The sequence below is a fragment of the Gossypium arboreum genome, unplaced genomic scaffold (assembly GCF_025698485.1).
Source record: "Gossypium arboreum isolate Shixiya-1 unplaced genomic scaffold, ASM2569848v2 Contig01040, whole genome shotgun sequence".
Lineage (NCBI taxonomy): Eukaryota > Viridiplantae > Streptophyta > Magnoliopsida > Malvales > Malvaceae > Gossypium > Gossypium arboreum.
In genome coordinates this window covers 7,538-13,685 of record NW_026441152.1, presented here as the reverse complement: position 1 = coordinate 13,685, position 6,148 = coordinate 7,538, and the positions used below count along the sequence as shown (strand labels likewise).

Sequence of the window (6,148 nt, the reverse complement as noted above, 5' to 3'; positions counted from 1 at the left end):
TTGTTAGTATTTGTTCATCCTCATCCTCTGTTTTCTTCCAGCAAACATACTAAAATTATACATAACATGCAACCAATCTCAATTTCAACTTACACCATTGGAAATTTTTTTCAATCTTTTATGGGGAGTTTTGAATTCCTCTGTACAAAGAAACCCTTCAACAAAACTGACTTTTGATACAATAAACTTTTGATCTGACCATAGCATAACCTTTTCAATGAACAATAATATCAGTGAGTTTACTAGGATCAGCCTCTTCAAGCATTTGAACTACCATTCTCATGCTCGGTCTGAGAACCGGAATTTCGCCGTGCAATGGACCGCAATGCGTAACACCTTGACGACGTCTTCCTTCAATGCATCAGTCATGTTCATGTCCACCACCTCATCCAAAATTTCATTGTTCTCAAGTTTATTATAGATCCAGTGTACTATGTCCTTGTTCTCTCCGAATTCGGGCTCTAATGGCCTTTTCTGGTGACCAATTCCATCAATACGACCCCAAAGCTGTAAACATCGCACTTCTCGTTTATATTGCACGTTATACTCTGCAACCAAAACATAAATGGTAGTGAAATTTGTGCATTGTAATGAGTCCGACATAAACAAATAAAGAAAGAACATACCAGGAGCAATGTATCCATGAGTTCCAGCTATAAAATGAGTCCAATCCTCCACTACCATTTTGTACAATCTTTGCAAGTCCAAAATCGGCAATCCTCGGTTTCCAATCTTCATCTAACAAAATATTGCTTGACTTCACGTCACGGTGTATAACGGGTCTGTCACATCCATGGTGCAAATACTTTAAGCCTCTAGCAGCCCCTAATGCAATGGCATATCTCAGTTCCCAACTCATATCAATCTTTCGACATGAGTGTAGCTTGTCCCACAAGCTTCCATTCGGTAAGTACTCGTAAACCAGAAGACTGCAATCCTCACTTGTGATACTACAGAAAAGCTTCACCACATTCACATGCCTGATGGCACTCAAAGCGGTCACCTCAGCATCATATTCTTGTGATCGGAATTTGCTTTTTGTTATCATAGTAGCACTGCTCCGGTAGCTTTTACCGTTGCTAGAATCTGAGGTCCAAATGTGCTTAACAGCTAGTTTTTTACCGCCATTCAATTCGACCTTATAGACATTTCCGGATCCACCTTTACCTATCAAATTCTCTGATTTGATGCCGTTGGTGATATCCTTTTCAGTGAAACTTAGCATGTGAAATGATTTCATTTCCCATGAACCCTGCTTCAATGGATGATTAAGATTAGTCTTCCTTACCTTGACAAACATGTAACATCCTATTGATAAAACCAGCACTAGTATTCCGGCTATGAAACATGATAAAAACGTTCGAAGATGACTCGATGTACCAGAATCTGATGAACATGGCTGAAAGTCCTTGAGATTTGAGCTGCATAGGCCTAGATTCCCCTCAAAGCCATCTTTAAAAACCTCAACTGATAAAGATTTGGGTATTGGACCGACCAACTGGTTATCGGACAAGTCTAACAGACTTAATCTCAAAGACGATAAAGAAGTCGGGATTTCACCAGAGAGTGTGTTTTGGATAAATTCAATGAGTTCAGGCTCTGTAAAGATCCAACGCTATCAGGATTTCCCATAAAGTGAGTTACCAGCAAGGTTTACATCATTCAAAGAAACACATGAGCCTAATGAGTCCGGTATCGTACCCGAAAACATGTTACCATCTAAATAAAGGCTGCCTAAGCTTTTCAATTCTCCGATGGTTCCCGGAATTTGTCCAGAAAACTTATTCGAACTAACATTAATAGAGACTAATGAAGAAGCTTTAGAGATTGAAGCAGGCAATTCACCCGAAAATTGATTATTTGACAGCAATAGTTGTGCAAGTGACTTAGCATTACCAATATCCCCTGTCACAGGACCTTCAAATTGATTCATGGCAAGATCAATTAAGGCAAGATTTGGCAAGCTCCAAATACCAGCAGGGACAATACCAGATAAAAATTGTTATTTACTCGAAATCGAGCCAAGGACTTACAGTTTGCATAACTGTTAGGATAGTGCCAAAGTTATTCTGCAGCAGAAGAAGTTTAACCATTTTGCCATTTTGCACATATCTGGTGGTATAGGACCCGTCAAGAAATTCTCCGAGACATCTATGAAAATGAAATCCGACCACGACCCGATTTTGGGGGGAATTCGACCACTAAGGTTGTTCCTATAAATTGATAACTCTACAAGGTACTTGAACTCACCAAACTCCTCAGGTATCTCACCTGAAAAATGATTTTTGCAAAGAAGCAAGGTTGTTCAAGGACCGCAGCTCCGATAATTTGCCTCGAAGCATATTCATCGACGCATCAAAGTTCACTAGACTCGTGAGATTACCGAATCCAACAGGCAAGTTTCCTGACAATGAGTTGTTGTAAAGCTGAAGTTGCCAAAGTTTGTCAAGTTGGATAATCCCTGCAGGGATCGGACCGGACAATGTATTATCAGCGAGTTCGAGATTTTGTAGCCGAGTAAGGTTCTGAATTCCTTCTGGAATCTGTCCAGTGAGACTACAATTTGGAGATACAACCAATACAATTTCTCAAGGTATGGGACTACCTGTGGAAATGGACTTGAAGCAAATGGGTTATCACCAAGGCTTAAGAATGTCAATTCCTTGAGATTTTCCAGTGATTTCCATGGAAAATGGCCTGAAAATCCACTACTGTTCAAACTCAAGAACTTCAATTCATTTAAAGGAGATAAATCAGGGACTTGTCCAGAAAATGAATTCAACCCCAAATCCAGGTACTGCAACCCTGTACAGTTCTTCATGTCTTCATCAGTTACCTTACCATACAATAAATTATCCCCAAAATCAATCTTCACCAATGATTTTAGCTCACAAATGGACCCAAATGGAAGATAACCAACCAATTGTTGATGGGGAAGATTGATTTCCTTTACGAATCCATTCGAATTACAAACAACTCCATTGAAATTACATGCAGATCTTCCTTGTATCCATGAACTGAAAACATCAGTATTTGATTTTTTAGAGCAGACTTCAACTTTAACAATATCTGCAACTTATCGGACTCCACAGGACATTACGATGATTGAAACAAAACAAGAAACATGGGAAGAAGCCATTGTTGGATGACATGGTAGCAAATGAAGGCTAATTGAGCCTGCAGGGGAGAAAACTTTAATCTAAGGAAGTAAAGTAATATCATAAAAATCACTATATTTCTTTGTCTGCAGTATTTACAGTCAATGAAGATTAAAAGGGTCAGCAAATACAGTTGCTATAACTGGCGAATCAAAAGACTATAATTATCAGCTTAAGGCTTAAATTCAGTGGGAATGTGATGTCATGTATGGAAATGGGTAAGACATGAAGGAAAACTGGAAAACAATGGCCGCCACGTTTGACTGGGGTCTGCACTATGCACGGCCGCCATGTCGAAGAAAGTCGGTGGAAAAACGAACATATTTCCACCCTGCCATTAAAATTTTCTCCATGCATCAGTTCCTTAATGGTTCACTGGTCTATATCAGCTGTCACCGACTCGAAATGCGACAAATGTTCCAAACGTTGAAACAATTAATAATCTAACCATGGAAAAAAAAAGTATTAAGGCAAGAACATCCTACGTGTGGTCTTGATCACTTGTCAAGTTGTAACTTGACTGATATAAACTTTTACTTAAAAGCTTAATTACAAAAATAATATTTTATTTACAATAATTTACATAAAGTTCATCAAAAAACAACTGCTCTCAATTTCGTCCATAAAACAATAAACAAGCCCCTTAAATAGACATAAATTTTCTTGTTAAAATACAATTAATGTGAAACTTTATCTCCTCAAAATTATTTTCGATTAGATCTTCAATATGGAATAAAGTAGTAGAGATCTTATTGAAGTAGTCTTCCAAAAATCTTTAAAATGTGCTTTTAAAAGTTAAAATAAAAAAATTTATCTCAACCAAATATGTTAAGTTACATAGTCCTTTATATGCAAACTAAGTTTCAATTGACGTTGCATCTAGATAGCGTAACTGGCACCAACAATCATCGTTTATGATAGTTTTTATCGAAGACATTTACAAATTTCGAAGAAGGAAAATATGGTTTTCAACACAACATTCCCTGTTAAACCAATCCAAACAGCTATGAATATAACTATGAAATCAATCATGGTATTACCCAGTGAGGAATTCACTATGAACTCATGATAAAAGTTATGATTTAAGCTAAATCCATCTTAAATTATCGCAGCCTCACTCTTGTTCATGTACACTAAACTCTCTCATCAAATAAGCTTTTCTTGTAGAAAGCATAAAACAAACTGATAGGACCAGGGTTTTAGTTAACAAGCCTATTATCCGAATCCAAGGAAAGACATGCGAAATGATATAAATGATATCGAGTACTAACTTTATCTCATTAAATTATTGCCATCCAATTAAAAGACATATAATAGAAATTATATATAAAGTTCCTAACGGGGAAATTTGTCACGCTAGAAATACAAAAGCTGAACGTAGTTTCTTCACGGGTTCCTTCACTGTCATGCAGAATTCTATATCCATCTGAAAAAAAAAGTAAATTAATGACTTCCCATTGAAGGGCTTTTTGCAGTGAATACTGAAATCAAAGTACCTGAGCAACAATGGTGATATGAAGAGCACAATTCCCAAATGTCATTACAATGTTGTTAATGACTGTTAGGTGAAATTTGTTGAAAAGTGGGCAACCATACTACTGTGATGATTTTGTTGAAGAGCTTGCAACTTGTATGCATGTTGCAGCTTATATGTTTGCTGCAATAGCAAGTTCGTTGTTTAGTTACATTGTAATTATGTTTGGTTGAAAATGAATAAGCTTGATGTGTTAAGGAAGCTTATTTATAAAAGACCTAAATGAAAAATTTCCATTTTGGGGTGGGCCCTTGCCAACCCCTTGGCTATGATGCATTAGATATATGTATAAGAGAAAAAATTCACCAAAAACCAATATTGCATCAAAAATGGGAATTAATCTATCCTTTTTAAAATGAAAATAAAATTAATTTTAATTAGTATCGATAATGTTTCGGGCAAGAGAAAGTGTGTTTGAGTTTGGCCATCATCCCTTTTAAAAATTAATACTAAAAATGAAAGTAAAAATAGCATTACCATTATAAATTTAAAAATATAATATTTACGAGTGTTAAAATATACTATTATAAATTTAAAATGTTTTCATCCCCTATGTCTCGTTGATGATAGGGAAGTGTTTTGAAATATAAATACATCGAGAAGGCAAGTAACAATTGACGGTATGTAAAATTGTAGATTTTTGTATTTTATACTTTATTTTTAATTTTATATAATCTTTTTTATAATTTTTTAATTTTACATTATATTTTTGAATATTTTGTAGTAATATATATTTTAAATTTTCTATATTTTTATTATTGTTTGCACGTGTTAATATTTTTATAATATTGTTAATTTTTTCATATTTTTTTTTTTATAACTTATATAAATTTTTATTTTATTATTTTAATAAAATTGATAATTTATATATTTTTTTTATTTATAATATATTTTATATTTTATATTTTTTCTTTTATATTTTCAATTTAAATATTTTCTATTTTTATGATTTTCTATTTTTATTATATTCTATATTTTTATGATTTTAATTTTAAAAATACAATTTTTCATCACATTACATAATCTTGCGGAGGGAAAACCCTAAAAAATGGTTGTTATTACTCCTGTAATAGTCAAAGGGCTTAATTGATTGGAATTTTAACATTGAAGGTTGAATTTAATGCAAAAAAGTATAGGGCTTAATTGATGTTTTTGAAAAGCATAGGGCTTAATTTGTCAATATTTTTATTTAAAAAGTGATTGGACTCTTTTGAAAGGTTAATAGTTAAATTAGATTAAAATAATAAAAAACTAAATTGACAAAAGATAAACATTGAGGACTAAATTTATCATATGCCAATTTCTTAAAATAAAAATATAAAAACTAAGTTTCAAATCACAAAAAAAAATATAGGGACTTAACACAAATTTAAACCAATAATTTACACAAAGATATGTACTAAAATGAAATATCAGACTACTGGTGGAGGAGGACGATCTTGGGGAAGGTGACGTG

The 6,148-nt window shown here is 33.9% G+C and overlaps 1 long non-coding RNA gene and 1 pseudogene across 1 annotated transcript; both read right to left on the bottom strand.

Annotated features, from left to right (window-relative positions):
• Positions 1-214: 214 nt before the first annotated feature.
• LOC128289278 (receptor-like protein kinase 7) lies at positions 215-3,450 on the bottom strand (annotated as a pseudogene).
• A 993-nt stretch (positions 3,451-4,443) lies between these two features.
• Positions 4,444-4,781, bottom strand: LOC128289279 (uncharacterized). Its single transcript, XR_008278920.1, has 2 exons — positions 4,655-4,781; positions 4,444-4,584 (listed from the first exon to the last, which is right to left on the bottom strand). It is a non-coding gene; the product is annotated as an uncharacterized LOC128289279 (long non-coding RNA).
• Between the last annotated feature and the right edge of the window lie 1,367 nt (positions 4,782-6,148).